Genomic DNA, 16,159 nt, shown 5'->3' with positions numbered 1-16,159 from the left:
TTGTCCCCGTTCAACTTTAGGGAGTTGGAGACCATCCACTCTGCAACAAGTTGCATGCAGGCCCTAAAGTTAGAAGCAGTTTCACTAACAGAGTGGGTCAGGGATACCATAATCTGCGTGTCGTCAGCATACGACACTACCTCCATCCCCTGAGATCTTACAAGTCTTGCAAGGGGGGCCACGTAGATGTTGAACAGGGTCGGACTCAATGCCGACCCCTGTGGCACCCCACATTGCAAAGACTTGGCAGGGGAGAGGTATTCACCTAGCATGACACGCTGCTCTCGATGTTGTAAAAAGGAGCTCAGGAGGCTGAGCGCCGGTCCAACTACCCCTGCCTCCCTTAACCTAGATGTTAAAGTCAGGGGAGACAGGGTGTCGAAAGCTGCTGAAAGATCAAGCAGCACCAGTACGGTGGTGAGACCCAAATCTACTTTTCTGCGGATGTTGTCCATGACTTTCGTCAAGGCAGACTCCGTGCTATGTAGCTTTCTAAAGCCATGTTGGGACCCATCCAAGAAGCCAGAGGTGTCAAGGAAGTTTGAAAGATGGAAATTCAAATGGGTCTCCAACATCTTAGCAGGGGCTGGCAGCAGAGAGATGGGTCTAAAGTTCTTCAGCACTCCAGGGTCTAAGGTGGTCTTTTTCAGAAGCGGCTTTACGATGGCTCTCTTCCAGAGTGACGGAAAGATGCCCTGTTCCAAGGCTCCATTCATTACCTCAAGCATCGGGGGAAGAATAATCTCTCTGCAGTTCTTAAGTACCTTAAGGGGCACTGGATCAAGGGGGGATGAAGATTTTGTTTTATCCAGCAGGCTATTGAGATCTTCTAGCGTAAGAGCCGGGAAGTGTTCAAGGGACTGAGGGGAGTCTTCATTCCAGGCTTCCAGTCGTGTAATTTGCGAGGAGTCCTCCGAACTGAGCAAGTTCCTCTGCGACTTTAGGGCTATGTAAATATCGTCTATCTTTTTATAGAAAAAGTTCGATATGTCATCACATAGCTCCTGGGAAGCAACTACTGGGTCAGGAACCTGAAGAGAGCAGAGGGAGTCTACAATTTTAAAAAGCTCTTTGGAGGATGTTAAAGAACAGGTTAGGTTGGAAAAATAGTCCTGTTTTTCCTTAATGACTCTCTTTTTATACTCCCGTAGTAGACTCTTATAGCCTTCTCTATCTTTGTGATCCCAAGATTTACGCCAGCCACGTTCCTTCTGTCTACATTTTTGTCTGAGCAGCCTCAGATCGGCAGAGAACCAGGGGGCAGATGGCTTCTGTCTAGCTGCAGATTTCAAGGAGGGGGGGGCTAGTTCATCAACGGCTCTAATAATGGCATCAGTGAGGTCTTGGGCCGATTCATCCACCTTCTGCTTAGTTGAAATACTGATGTTACAAATAAAAGGGGCAAGAGCCTCCTTGGTGAAATTTTTGAAGCTCCTTTTAGATTGTTTTTTGCCAATGTCCACCGCAACATCAGGACAGGGAATGTCTAAAGACAGCGGGACTGCTAGATGGTCAGACCAGGTAATTGGTAACGGTAAACCGACTTCTAGTCTGATGGCAGTGGACCCTTCCCAGGAGGGACCCAGTCTGGAGCAGGTAACCTGCCCCTCTCTACCTTGCATTACTCAGCCCAGGGCTGCAGAGGACAAGAAGGACAGTGAGACCCAAAGGGCCCCCTGTCAAATAAAGCACCCCCATCAACAGATTAGGGGCACCGAAACTAGTAGCCCTAGTGAGGTGAAAACTTTAAAAACTCCTGAGGGATCCCCCTTAAAAGTAGTTAGGGACCTCCCCCAGATGGATATTGTTGGGCACAGCCAAACCTGGGACCAAAAGGCCCCAAACCTGACCTGTCCCTCCAGTAAGCCAAACAGAGGGACCCAGCCTCCAGCTTTAGGTAGCCAGATGTTGACCCTGAGAGCACAGTGCAACTCAGTCAGAGAAAGAAAGGCACACATGGTGGAGAGTGATTGGAGGAAGCTGAGCCCTACAGAGGAAACTCACTTCAGTACTCCATCTCAACACCAGCCTTTGACTTTGCAAATACACACCACAGGTAGAGATTCCCTATGGTGGAGACCCTCAGATACCCTTAGGGTGAGGGATTGCTTAGTGGACCATGAGACAGGGGGTTACCAAGCCAGAGCTGGTACTTCCTTATATGGCCACTTAGGCAATATAGGCTTACCTGGTCAAGGATAGCCTTATCTCCTTTCGTTTGGGGGGGGGGGGGGTTATGTAGGAAGGTGGATATCTGACTATGGTTACCCCCAAACTTTTTGCCTGGTGTTTAGCTGGTTTTTGACTTAGTTGGCCTGGGATCCTGCTATTCAGGGCCCCAGGCTGATTGCTCTCTCCTTAAAATGGACTCCATGTACCTTAGGTGCATAACACAATTGGAATTGGTTCACCTTATAGGCCCCTGTAACAGTGTACCATAGGTACCCAGGGCATAGGTGTAGCCAAGGCCTACCAGGGGCTGCAGCATGTATTATGCCACCCCTGGCCTGGCCTCCATATTTGACACAACTGGCTGATCACTCAGCTGGGGTAAGTTGGTGTAACCACCTCTTACTTAGGTACAGTCTGTCTGTGCCTAACCCTAAACTGGACACATATGTTCCTACCAGCCACTCCTATGGAAGGCCTCATCAATCCTGGAGGCAGAGTGCTTGGAAATATGTGAGATGGTGCTCTAGCATGAGCTGAGCCTGTCTGCAGCTGTCGGGAACCACGCCCTAAGCTGTTCCGGGATATTGCCATACCATATACTCTTAAGTGCATTATAATCCTCGCGGTTATTTGCTATCTTTGGTTTGGCTTTATCAAAACATGTCGAGTAAGGTGTCATACGAATTGGAATACTATCCCCTCGCCAATTCTGGCGACGGGGATAGCATTCCACCCTTCTAGAGGGACACGACATGTGTGTAGCCTTAACCCCGGTTAAAGTTAAACAGAGCCTCAGCACCACAAAATGGATGCTGCCACCACAGACACGAGTCTGGCCTCCTGCTGCTGACCGAAACTCGGCAGATGGTGGCCTGGACAAAGGGTTTCCTGCCTTGGGAGGTGCGAGCACCACCCCAGACAGGATTTTGTGTATTGGGTAGGACAGGGCTGAATAGAATCAGACATGCCCGGGGCACACAAGGTGTCCCCGTGCATAGGCCAGTCCAAACCGGTCCTGGGACTTTCCAGACCCAGGCCTGGCGCGGAACTGGACAAAGGAAAGGGGGTGTAACCGCCCCCCTTCCTGGTTCCTCCCAGAGGAGGGACCTAGTAGGTGATCCACCCCTCAGATTGGGAATAAGAGCGGGAGCAGTGCCATTGCACAGCAGATCATCCTGAATCAACTTTACACGAAGAAGAAGACTGGACTTCGACATTCTGCTGCACAGAATACTGAAGAGAATCTCCCTTGTGGCCTAGGAGTGGCCACCCTGTGAGCACAGGTACCAACCAGCAACTCGACGTCTGCTTTGCCGCCGCCTCCCGCCGGAGACCGAGCCCAGAGCCCGACAAGAACCAGACTCCCAGACCTCTCAGAGCCCGATCCACAGTCCCTGCAAAGAAGGGACCCGTGGAGGCACCGAGTGACGTGGGACCGGACCTCTTGGAAGACACTCGAAAAGCTGACTGCGCAGCTTCTGAGGCATCCTCGACGTTGTGCTTTGGGGACTGAGAACCCCCACCACCGAGCAGCCCTTGCACCGAAGAGCAGCCCTCCAGCATCTCCACGATCTGCGTGGGGCCCTTTTGCATTGTGCCACTTGACGCGCCATCCCGGCCACTAGCCACGTGGTCAGCGGCCATCTTGGCGACGAAACCGAAGATTTACACAGCAGGTCTGGTTGCTCCAGACCTACCCAAGCTCCTGTGAAAAGGAGCACCCGCTCTGACCTTGCTGGTCCGAGTGTTAAGCATCTTTCCACTTCTGCGTGGCTTGCATTTGCCAAGGCCTGTTTGCTCCGATCAGGTCGCCGACACCGCCAACAGCGAGAAGCCTACGTGGGACAGCTCGTGACCGACTCCTGGACGTCCTCGACCCCGGGTATCCACGTGGCTGCAGAAAGAAGCTACCTGACAACGCCTGTTTGCACCCGACATCGCCTGGTTCCAATCTGGTTCCACGGTAGTCACTGGCTAGTGACTTTGAACACTGTCCCCTCTGCTTTCAGGTCTTCACATCTTCAGATCCACCCTTGGATCCACCGGAACTCTTCTCATCGAGCCGCCTGCAGCATCTTCAGCTCCAAGCACCATCGACCGGCGTGACGAAACCCGACACTACTTCGACCCTGTGCACCCGCTTCCTGTGGGTGAGGTAACTCAGCTCCGCCAGTGCTCCTGCATTGGTACACATCTCAAGGGCCTGTGTCTTAAGTTTTAACTCCGTAGGTCACTCGGAAGGTTCCTAACTTTCTAACTTTGTACTTTTTACGCACCATAGACTTTACATTGGAAAGTGCGTGCACTTTGAACACTGCACCGAGTCCCGTGGGCCTCTCCCGACTTAGTCACTGCTAGTCTCGAATAGCTCCAGCGATTCCCAAGGCCCTAGGCCTCTTCACTTTCCTCTTGGTATCTCTTATACCACTTTCTTAGTATATGGTTTAGGTGGCCCCTAGGGCTCATCCATATTGTGCAACTTTTGTGTATTTTAAACTGTCTTGTGATTTAACGCTTGTGCTTCTGTGCTCATAAAGAGTCCAGGGGATTTTATAGTTAATAAATCAATATATATTTTCAATATATATCTGTGTGATGTCCCTTTCATTTGGTATTCAAGGGGGTTGTGTATGGTATAACAGCTGGCTTCACATGCCTTTCAGAGTTTGGCCTAAGACTGCTTTGTCCACGTTACCACTAGGATAACTGGTCTACAAGGTTGAATTACAACCATCATCATAAGGGTTGCTTGGCATGGTACAAAGTGATCACTAAGAATTAGTGAGCATTATATACCAGGCCAACTTCTCACAGCGATTAATTACATATTCATTGAATCGGTCGATGACAGAATAACTAGTCTGTCTTCTATTGTATCTTCCGTGTTGGACCTCATACCGGAAGTGTTTTTTCTGACCCGGAAATAATTCAGTCCGAATGCAAAACATTGCGCGCGCTTACATCTATTTTCTGATATAAATATGACCCTCCACCAGTCTGCTGATAGCGCGGTGTTGAGGACGCAGGACCCCACGTTACCGTTTGGAGTTTTTTTCAGCAGGTGCGATGTTGCTCTTATGGAAAGGGGCGACCACTCGGTCCCCCCGAACGTATGATGGAGTACCCCGATCCCCCCGGGAAGCCATTTTGGTCGGGAAGCGAGTCTCGGCTGGTATGCCCGAAGCGGCGTAGCCGGGGCGCGCCTTTTCCCGCCCAAGAGTAGGTTGTCCTAGACACTGACGCCGCTAGACACGCCCCGGAGGCGGATCGGAGGTGGGTCCAAGCCCGCCCGAAGAAGGATAAAAGGAGCAACAAGCCAAGGAAGCATCCTCTTGTTCCTGTGCTCTGAAGCTGCACCTCCCCGTTGCACGTGAGCTCGAGACAGAACGAAGAGCCAATTTTGAAGGATTTAATTTTGTGTTTATTTTTTCAGTGAGTCGGAGTTTCTTGCCCTAGGACCTCGAGGATCATACGTGGACGATGCCTGGCAAGAAGTTCGGAAAGAGGGTCGGGACTGATCAGATGCTTCGCATGCTGGTTAAAGACATGGCCGAGATGAAGAAGCAGATGGCGGCAATGAATGGTGCGGGGGGACCCAAGCGAGTCGTCGGACCAGCATTGCCGGGAGTGGTCCCTAACGGGAGAGGTAGAAGGGCCAGGAAGGGAGCGTCGGGGGGGGAGGCCCCGGTTCCCGAGGCTCCCCCGGCGCACCCGGTCACACCGATCGAGGCCCCGACCCCGGTCCCGAACGGGGGGCAACCAATCCCGGTTGTAGTCACTCCCGTGAACGGGGAGGATATGCCTCCTGAACTGGCTGCACAGTTGGCGGCATGGATGGGCAAAGAGAACGAGGGGGCCACGGCTGATGATGCCAGGGCGATAATGAAGCAGTTGCGGCAATCGAAAGATGCTGCGAAGGCACCATGTCCTCTTGTTTCCCCACAGGCTCCCGTGGAACAACCAGTATCGGGCGTGGGTTCGGCAGCGACTACGGTCACGGCTACCGGTTCAGGTAAGCAGCCATTGCCGATGGCGGGGGAGGGATCGGTACCTTCAAGAAGGGAGAAAGTTGTTCAGCATATCCCGATGGAGGTAAAAGAAAGGATATGGGCTGAGAAATATGTAAACATGTTTTCCTTACTGACCGATCACTATGAGATTGAGCATGTAAAAAGTCAAAAGGAGTTTCTGCACCCTAGTGTTTGGCGCGCCAAGATGGCCGCTTTCAGAGTTGATGAATCGATAGGTAATTGGGGTAGAGCGTTTGGAATGTTCACTGCAATTATGGGGGAACGTAGGCCCGAAATGTTGGTGGAATTAGCTGTGTATCAGACACGTATCATGGAATTTTCTCAGACATATGATGGCAATCAATGGTTTTGTTACGATAGCATATTTCGTAAGTCCAAGGAGTATGACACATCTCTGACGTGGGATTGTTTCGACTCCATTTCCTGGCAAAAAATGGAGAAGTCAGGCATGGCGAAGTCGCCATCGTTGGGGGGAAACGGGGGCGAGTTTTCCCGCCACTCGTCTGGGGCGCCCTTTCGGGCGGGATCAAGCAATGATCAGCACTCAAGGAATAATGGCAACTCAGGTAAAAAAGTGGCATGCTGGAGCTTTAACAGAGGCAAATGTACAAGGCCCCAGGGGTCATGCAAGTTTAGGCATGAATGTTCAGGGTGCGGGCAGTCCTCGCATCCCGAGACCATGTGCAGAGCCAAAACGGGTGACACGGGAAGTAGAGGGGGCGCCAAACAGGTCTGACATAGTCCGAGGGGCGCCTCTTCCTACTCCTGTTGATACCATGGCAATGATTCCTTGGCTGAACAAATACCCGGATCATAGCTCCGCTGGGGTGTTGCGAGATGGTTTTTCTTATGGTTTCCGCATCCCGGCGGGGGATTTTCAGGGTAAACCACAATGTAGGAACCAACTGTTGGTTCTGCAGAATACGGCGGTGGTACAAGCAAAGATTGGGAAAGAGGTGACCCGGGGTCGGGTTGCCGGACCATACGACATGCCGCCGGTTGCTAATTTCGTTTGCTCGCCTCTGGGAGTGGTCCCCAAGAAGGACCCAGGGGAATTCAGGTTGATACATAACTTGTCAGCTCCGAGGGGTCTTTCGGTGAACGATGCGATTGACCCGGGAGTTTGTTCGGTGCGATACGCATCTTTTGATGAGGCTGTCGCCATGTTGAATCGCCTGGGGCCCGGAGCGCTGATGGCCAAATCAGACATCGAGTCAGCGTTCCGGTTGCTCCCGGTACACCCAGATGATCAGCGTCTCCTTGGTTTCATGTTTCAGGGACGCTATTACATGGATAAATGTATGCCAATGGGTTGCTCCATCTCTTGTGCGTATTTTGAGAAATTCAGTAGTTTTCTTCAATGGGCGTTCACAAGAATAACGGGGTTTACGCATGTTATGCACTATCTTGATGATTTTCTGTTCCTGGGGGCAGCCAGGGACTCGGAATGTGCACAGGCTTTGAATGAATTTTGTGATCTCATGAGACACTTTGGCGTGCCATTGGCACCAGGTAAGACAGTGGGGCCGTCTACTTCGCTCGAGTTTCTTGGAATAGAGCTCGATTCCGAAGAGGGGTGCTCCCGGTTGCCCAAGGAAAAGGTAATGAAATTCAAGGCCTTGCTGGAAACATGTATTAGCGAGACAAAGGTAAATTTGCATCAATTGCAACAGACTGTGGGTCAGCTGAATTTTGCCCTTAGAGTGATACCAATGGCTCGCCCTTTTTCCCGCTCGATTGCACAAGCCATGGTCGGCCTTAAAGAAGGGCACCACCGCACAAGGCTCTCGGCAGAGGTTCGCCAGGACATGCGCATATGGTTGGCATTCCTGGCGGATTTCAATGGTCGTGTCGTGTGGAACAAACCAGCGGTGTCCTCCGAGGAGCTGGGGTTGTGGACAGACTCGGCAGGGAGTATGGGCTTTGGCGCCATATTTGGTAATCACTGGTCAGCCCGAACATGGCCGTCATGGTGGCATGAGAGTGGGCTCACAAGTAACATTGGGTTTCTCGAATTGTTCCCTATTCTGGTGGCCTTGAAAACATGGCCGGTGGGGTTTCGTGATCGCTCTGTGGTGTTCTGGTCTGATAATATGACCGTGGTTGAGTGTATCAATAGTCAGGCAGCACGCTGCAAATGGATTTTGAGATTGCTGAAGGAAATTGTTCTGCTGTGTATGAGACTAAACGTCCATTTTAGGGCAAGACATGTGCCAGGGGTGCTAAATCAGGCAGCTGATGTGCTTTCTCGTTCCCGTATGCAGGCCTTCTGGGGTTTTCTGCCCACAGCGGACCCGGTGGCGGCACCATTTCCCGAAGCTCTTTGGTCTCTCGGTGCCCCGGACTACAAGACCTCGTGGGAGAGAGTCTAGCACCCAGGACAAGGAAGGCATATGAAGGGGCGTTCCGTTCCTATTGGTCCTTTTTGGGTTCTGCTAGGGGGGAGCTTTGGGGTCAAGAGGAGTATGTCCTGAATTTTCTGTTGTCATTACATCAGGCAGGCAAATCAGTGGCTACGGCCAATAGGCACCGGGCCGCCATTTCCTTCATGGCACGGGCTCATGGTATCCAGGACCCCACAGCATCTTTTCTGGTACAGAAAGCGCTGCATGTGGCAACGCCTTGAGGGTCGCAGAGTTGATGAGAGGCACCCGATAGGTCTGGATAGGTTGGCCCTGTTGTTGTCCGTACTCCCTGCAACATGTTCATCTCAATCAGAGACAGTGCTATTCTGGGCTGCTTTTGCATTAGCATTCCATGGGGCTATGCGGGTAAGCGAGCTGGTAGCAAGGAACAAGCGGGATACGGGGGGAGGTTTGTGCCGAGAGCACGTCCAAATTAAGGGGGAGACAATGGTAGTCTCATTTGCCAGGTCCAAGACCGATCAGGGAGCGATCGGGGACAGTGTAGTGGTTCAGCGGATTCCCGGATCTCCCATGTGCCCGGTTGCATGCGTTGAGGAGTATTTGGCGCAGAGGGCGGCATCATGGGGGGGAACCTTGCTGAGGCACGCCGACGCCACCCCACTGACTAGGTTTCAGTTCCGGCGGGTGTTTGCAATGGCAATCGCAGCTGCAGGCTTGAACCCGTGCGAGTTTGGGACCCATTCCTTTCGGATAGGGGCTGCTACAGAGGCTACAGCCAGGGGTCTGAGTGTTGAAAAAGTGAAACAGTTGGGGCGTTGGTCCTCGAATTGTTACAAAAGGTATGTGCGGTTGCACATGTTGTGAAGCTAATGCAATGCACTCACGCTTCTTGTTTTTGTTTGGTTTACAGTTTTGCAAGCTTACGAGGCGGGGCGGAGTGTGCAGTCGGCCCGACACCTGGGAACCAGCGGTCAAAGATCACCGGCTGAGGAGAGAGTGGTGTGGATCGTGGGCCACTCATACGTGAGGCGTGCCGCAGACGTATTCAAAGCAGGTGACATGATTCACATGGCTGGGGAATACGGGTACAGGGTGACCTTCTACGGAAGGGGCGGGCTCTGTATTGACCAGTTTCAAACTTTTATGGAGGGTTTGTTAGGGCGGACAAGGTCACCGCCATCTGTAATCATAGTGCATCTTGGGGGCAATGATTTGGTGGCCACTGGGCGACGAGTACTTCTCGAGGTGATATTAGCCACAGTAAGTTGGCTGGCGAGAAGGGTTCCGGGGTGCACGATTGCATGGTCCCATATGATTCCACGAAAAGTGTGGCGGGGGGCTAATTCTGTGTCTGCTGTAAATCATGCAGTGAAGAAGGTGAATAACAAGCTTGGTAGACTGTTACGTACAAGTACATTGCATTCGATTCCTCATGGATGTATCAGGGGGGACGATATGTATCTAGAAGATGGGGTCCATTTATCCCGGGTGGGGAATTCTTTACTCATAGGAGACCTCGTAGCCTGGTTCAAGAGTTTGCAGCCATGACCTTTAAGTAGGAGTTTTTGTGGGGGGGCCGGATAGCCGGTCAACTATCCGGCCTGTGGCGGTAAGGTCATGATCGGTGAGCAGTAATTGGAAGATCCCTAGAGGTGGGGCGTCACCCATTATGGATGGGAGCGCCCGGGGGGAGGCGGCCATTGGCCGCTCAAACGGGGAGGCGGTCCCCTCTAAGGATGGGGACGCCGAAAGGGAAGGCGGCCATAGGCCCCTCCCTGGGGAGGAGGGGCTGTGGGCCCCTCCTGGGAATTTCCCGGGGCCAGGACATCTGCGACGGCAGATGTAGTAAGTTGTGTGGGGTGGGAGGGGGGTCTACGCTACCTTCTAGACACCTCACACGAGTCCTCGGACGACCACTAAGATGGCGTTGAGTTAACATGGGGCCCCTGTCAAGAAAAGGGAAATTGGAAGTAGGCACAAAGGTACAGTCCTCTGTGCGACCCCCCCTCACAAGTGAGGGGGAGTTCTGGTTGAGGGATCTGACACCGGTTACGACCTTGCCGTTGGCCCGTAATGTTAGGATGTACAATTTCAATTTTGAGAAATGCATTTGCAGGATGTTTAGTATCGGCTAGGAGAACCTTTGTATTAGAGATGTGTTAAGGTCAGCCAAGAACATCGTAATGTGGAAATGAAATTGTACATGATATGAAACTGTTATTTTAATGTTTTAATTTTGTTTCATATTTTTAATAAATACGGCCGGGAGGGTAACTCCCTCCCGCCTTCCAAAAGTTCAGAACCGTTTCCGTGTTCCCATTCTTGGGGATTGTGTTGAGAGGGGGTGGCGGGTATCTCAGCCATATGGAAAGGGGCGACCACTCGGTCCCCCCGAACGTATGGTGGAGTACCCCGATCCCCCCGGGAAGCCATTTTGGGCGGGAAGCGAGTCTCGGCTGGTATGCCCGAAGCGGCGTAGCCGGGGCGCGCCTTTTCCCGCCCAAGAGTAGGTTGTCCTAGACACTGACGCCGCTAGACACGCCCCGGAGGCGGATCGGAGGTGGGTCCACGCCCGCCCGAAGAAGGATAAAAGGAGCAACAAGCCAAGGAAGCATCCTCTTGTTCCTGTGCTCTGAAGCTGCACCTCCCCGTTGCACGTGAGCTCGAGACGGAACGAAGAGCCAATTTTGACCCACCCACCAGCCCCTGAGGACAGCGAGTTGTTTTGAATAAAGTCATATGACGTGGTATTATTTTTCTTACAGGTTGTGTTGAATAAAGTTGGTGATTTGGTATGAAATAAAGTTGATAATTTTCTTTTCAGCATGTTTTATTCAGCAAAGGAGTTTGCACAAGAGTTGAACAGTGATGTTCTGTATAGTTTATACTTTGAATTGCTTAAGTATAATTGTCTTTTCTCCTCTTTAGTCTTAGATTGTCGTATTTATTTTGGTCGGGCGGTAAGGTCATGATCGGTGAGCAGTAATTGGAAGATCCCTAGAGGTGGGGCGTCACCCATTATGGATGGGAGCGCCCGGGGGGAGGCGGCCATTGGCCCCTCAAACGGGGAGGCGGTCCCCTCTAAGGATGGGGACGCCGAAAGGGAAGGCGGCCATAGGCCCCTCCCTGGGGAGGAGGGGCTGTGGGCCCCTCCTGGGAATTTCCCGGGGCCAGGACATCTGCGACGGCAGATGTGGTAAGTTGTGTGGGGTGGGAGGGGGGTCTACGCTACCTTCTAGACACCTCACACGAGTCCTCGGACGACCACTAAGATGGCGTCGAGTTAACATGGGGCCCCCGTCAAGAAAAGGGAAATTGGAAGTAGGCACAAAGGTACAGTCCTCTGTGCGACCGCCCCTCACAAGTGAGGGGGAGTTCTGGTTGAGGGATCTGACACCGGTTACGACCTTGCCGTTGGCCCGTAATGTTAGGATGTACAATTTCAATTTTGAGAAATGCATTTGCAGGATGTTTAGTATCGGCTAGGAGAACCTTTGTATTAGAGATGTGTTAAGGTCAGCCAAGAACATCGTAATGTGGAAATGAAATTGTACATGATATGAAACTGTTATTTTAATGTTTTAATTTTGTTTCATATTTTCAATAAATACGGCCGGGAGGGTAACTCCCTCCCACCTTCCAAAAGTTCAGAACCGTTTCCGTGTTCCCATTCTTGGGGATTGTGTTGAGAGGGGGTGGCGGGTATCTCAGCCATACGGGTTTTGTAGATTAATTGCCAAGAATATAGGCGCATTCCTTTCAGACCCTACGTTTCCTTGTAATTGCTCATAGACTGCAGGCGGTCTGGCTGCCTTGAGAACAGGAGGATTCTCTCTGTCTCCACAGTAACGGCACAGAAATCCTAAAAGCGAACACGAGGTGCAGTGTATATTTACACGCATACGGATATAATTTGGAGATAAATATAATACTGAGTAGGCTTTTGTTGGGCGACTATATACTGCAGGATTGGATGGGCATAATTGACAAGCTCGAGTAATTCTGATATTAACTATCCTCTCAAAGAGAATACAAATCGACAGACAGGTGGAGATTGCCTTTCAAGTAACTACACACTTGTAGACTTGAAAATAATTTAATTTAAGGATGAATATTAGAGAGAATGCATTATAATATGGATTAGAGAGAATGCATTATAATATGTATGGAGCTAGTTGTCGAATTACTCTGGCAACATATTCATAATGTGATAGCGAAGCTGCTGTTTGAGCCTATGTTAGGTCTGACAATCACTAATTGTGGCTCATTTTCATAGGTAAAAGCTGAAAATAGCTGATTTATAGCAGCATCGTGGATTCAGTCAAATCTTTGATTTTAAAAGGTAAATATACTATATACCTTTATACATACCCTGTAATGGTAAATATATCCATGGAGGTTTCGCACTCGTGTTAAAAAGGCTGACATAAATCATACCTTTGGCAAATTTGATTATGGTCAAGTTATCACCTTCACAATCTTTTTGAAATTAGTATGTCCCTAGATGCGTTTAGGCAGATGTGGGTTACACACTATCAAATGTGTATTGGTTAGTCATAGAAATTTGCTTTTTGACCTTGGAGATGTTCCGCGACATTAATTGGTTGTGGGAGATTTAGTGATAACTATTTGCACTAAATATACAGTTTTTTTGTGTTAGAATAGACCACAGCTGAAAGTTAAGAATGAGTAATGTATGTAGTAGCTTAAGTGTGTATTTAGAAGCAGAACTGTTTTAAAAAAAAATTCTTAATGCAGTCATGTGATGTATTTTTTATATTGTGTATTTGTATTTTCAGATACTTTGTCTTTAATGGGACACTGTTAGTTTTAATCCTGAGGAAGGTTTTTGGCCTGGAATCATTTATTGCCATAACTGAAACGCGTCGATGCATTTAAGTGAAAATACACTGAGTAATTGAACAAAGAAACTCCTGTGATTGTGAACTTAAACGTACAACCTGGAGTAGGATTCAACTATTTAGAAAACTTGTGTATTTTCCTTTTTTAACTGGAATAATTTTCCTTGTGTACTGTCCCATTAGTTTTGTGTGTATATATATGTTTTATGATGTTTATATATTTTTTTTAATCTACCAAAATAAAATGTACATTTTCTGTATGACTGTATTATGTTTATCATTTTCTGCTTCTAGTTTGTGGTATTGAAACTATTTGCTTGCATGCACGTTGAGTTCTGAATTGTGGTCAGCATATAAGTTCACCCAAAGGGGAAACTTTTTTGACAGTCTTTTATGTTTGTGTACCCTCGTAAGTTCTTTCTTTAAAATTTGTGAGATTATATTAAAACTCTTCAGAACTTCTTTGGGGTTCATCCTATGGTCGAGGCAGTTTATAATGTCTGTCTGACTTTGCCTAACTATTTTTTCAGTTGCAGCTACTTTATCAATATTTCCCCATTTTAGTGTGTAGCCATTCAAGCAGCCTATTTCAAGATTTTGGTGGTCTAAGGTGTTCATAATGGAGTGTTTTTTTTGAGATTTTAATTCGCGTAAAATGACAGTATTTGGAAAGTGATTGCTTAATGGATTTTTAATTAGCTCAAATGATGCAATGTTTGGGCCATTACTAGATGAAATTAATACGTAGTCTATCAAACTCATTAGATCCCTGCCTTTAAATGTTGGCACAAAGGGTACTGGGGAGGTCTTTAGCTCATTAGCGAAACCTAATTCCAGTTCTGTCATAATCTCATTCATTTTTTCACCTTCAATCGAGTGTGAGAAGTGTGTTATACTGTTTCCGTCATCCTCGTTAATTCCACACTTATCAGTGCCATTGCTTCTGCATAAGTGATGATTAAAGTCTCCACCCCACAGTATTGTACATGATTTCTTAATATACTGTAGACGTTGGTCTTGAAGGGCTAGGGATATCTCTGAAAGGAGGGTGGTCAGGTTAACTGTATTCAAGTTGTTATAAAAGTTTACTATTGCATAAAGCTTTTGTTTAGAACTCTGTAGGAGAATTAACTGATAATTTTCTTCCAATTTTAGGGGAAGAATATCCTCAATCTGTAGAGTATTTGCAATATAGGTGACTAAACCGCCACTACTTCTTCCAGAAGATGATTTTTTCGCTGCAGAAGGAAAAGTCTTGTATCCCATTATGTGTATTGGGTCAATAGCCCAAGTTTCCTGTAGGCAAATAATGTTACTCCGATTAACCTGGGCCAAGAAATTGGGGTTTGTCTGTTTAGCAAACAAACCGGCAATGTTCCAAAACGTAAAGTGTATTTGGAAGCTGGTTAGATTGGGGGTAGGAGGAATTACTGTGTTTATTAAGTTATCCGTTATCCCAGAATTAAAAGGGACTGGTGGTGAAAAAGGGGCTGATGATGAAATAGCCAGGTCACCAGGCCAATGTTGCAAAGAGTCTGTGGGTGTGTGTCTACCAGAGATAGATATTATATCTTTTTCCGGTATGTCTAAAGTTGAACTTGTTGGTAGTTCCCCCATTTTTATTGTGTGTGCCTTTACCCTATTCGAAAGGGGATAAAGCAGTCAATCATTTAAGTCCAAACCGGAAAATACATTAAATCTATTGTGAGTCGGAACACTGTAAGGATTGGCTGATGCCACTGCAACTTGGCGCCATCGAATATCTCTGTGCTTGTGGTGTAAATTTGAGGATAGGTAAGGATGGATTAATGAATGTGAATGGATTTGACTTTGATGCCATTGTGCTGGACCAGTCGGGTAAGTGAATTTAGGATTCTGATGAAGGAATGGGGAGTTTGTTTCAGATGCCAGATAGTGGTCCTGAAAAGGAGTGGTCAGATTGGTTAACATGGTTGGGTGAGATGTAATCAAATGTCTGTAAAAATAACCCAGTGGGAGAAGAGTAGTGTTAAATTCCCACGTAGATGGAGGTGGGGCCCTTGCCAGTGTCTTTTCGGCCCATTGGGGTTTTTTGAAGTTAATCGTTATGCAATCTCCCTCAAACTTTTTCTTCAGAGGACCTATCCACCCTACTCTCTGAGTATGAATGATTTCTCCTGAGCATTCCATTGGGAAACTGCAGTTAGCTGTCAACCAATGTAAGGTCTTATTTTTCAATGAGGAGGAAGTTTCATCCTGATCATATCTGAGTTTCGGGACATTTACCAGGACCAACACATAGGCTCCGCACTCAGGTGGCAGAGTAATACACAGAGGAATCTCCCTTGAGTTGTAAGGCTGTTCATGAAGAATTTGGGGCCTTTGAAAAGCTGGAATCATATTGCTATTTGGATTAGGTGTTTTCCTACCACTTTGAGATGTTATATGTGTCTTCCCTGTCTGTGCATTAGTTATATGGATATTTGTATCAGTACTGGGAGTGGAACTAATAGTTGGTAGAGATTTGTTTGTGGCAGTTTCCTTACTTATATAAATAGCAGATTTTGATTTTGCCACTGTGTCTGGGAATAAGATAGCTTTTGTTTGAGGGGGTATAGATTTACTAGCACTTGTCTTTGAGGCTGCTATAGTTTTTGGAGCAGTACTGGGACCTTTTTTGTTATAAGCTATTAGTTCTTCTAGCTGTTTTTCTATGCGGGCAAGCCTAGGTTCAATTGGGGGCATAAAA

The 16,159-nt window shown here is 48.4% G+C and overlaps 1 pseudogene; it reads left to right on the top strand.

Annotated features, from left to right (window-relative positions):
- Positions 1 to 13,383, top strand: part of LOC147662784 (sentrin-specific protease 1-like) — a 58,522-nt pseudogene extending 45,139 nt beyond the window's left edge.
- The last annotated feature ends 2,776 nt before the right edge of the window (positions 13,384 to 16,159 follow it).

The sequence above is a fragment of the Lissotriton vulgaris genome, unplaced genomic scaffold (assembly GCF_964263255.1).
Source record: "Lissotriton vulgaris unplaced genomic scaffold, aLisVul1.2 SCAFFOLD_1377, whole genome shotgun sequence".
NCBI classification, from domain to species: domain Eukaryota; kingdom Metazoa; phylum Chordata; class Amphibia; order Caudata; family Salamandridae; genus Lissotriton; species Lissotriton vulgaris.
The sequence above is the reverse complement of the archived record's forward strand: the minus strand, read 5'-3'. Positions and strand labels throughout refer to the sequence as shown.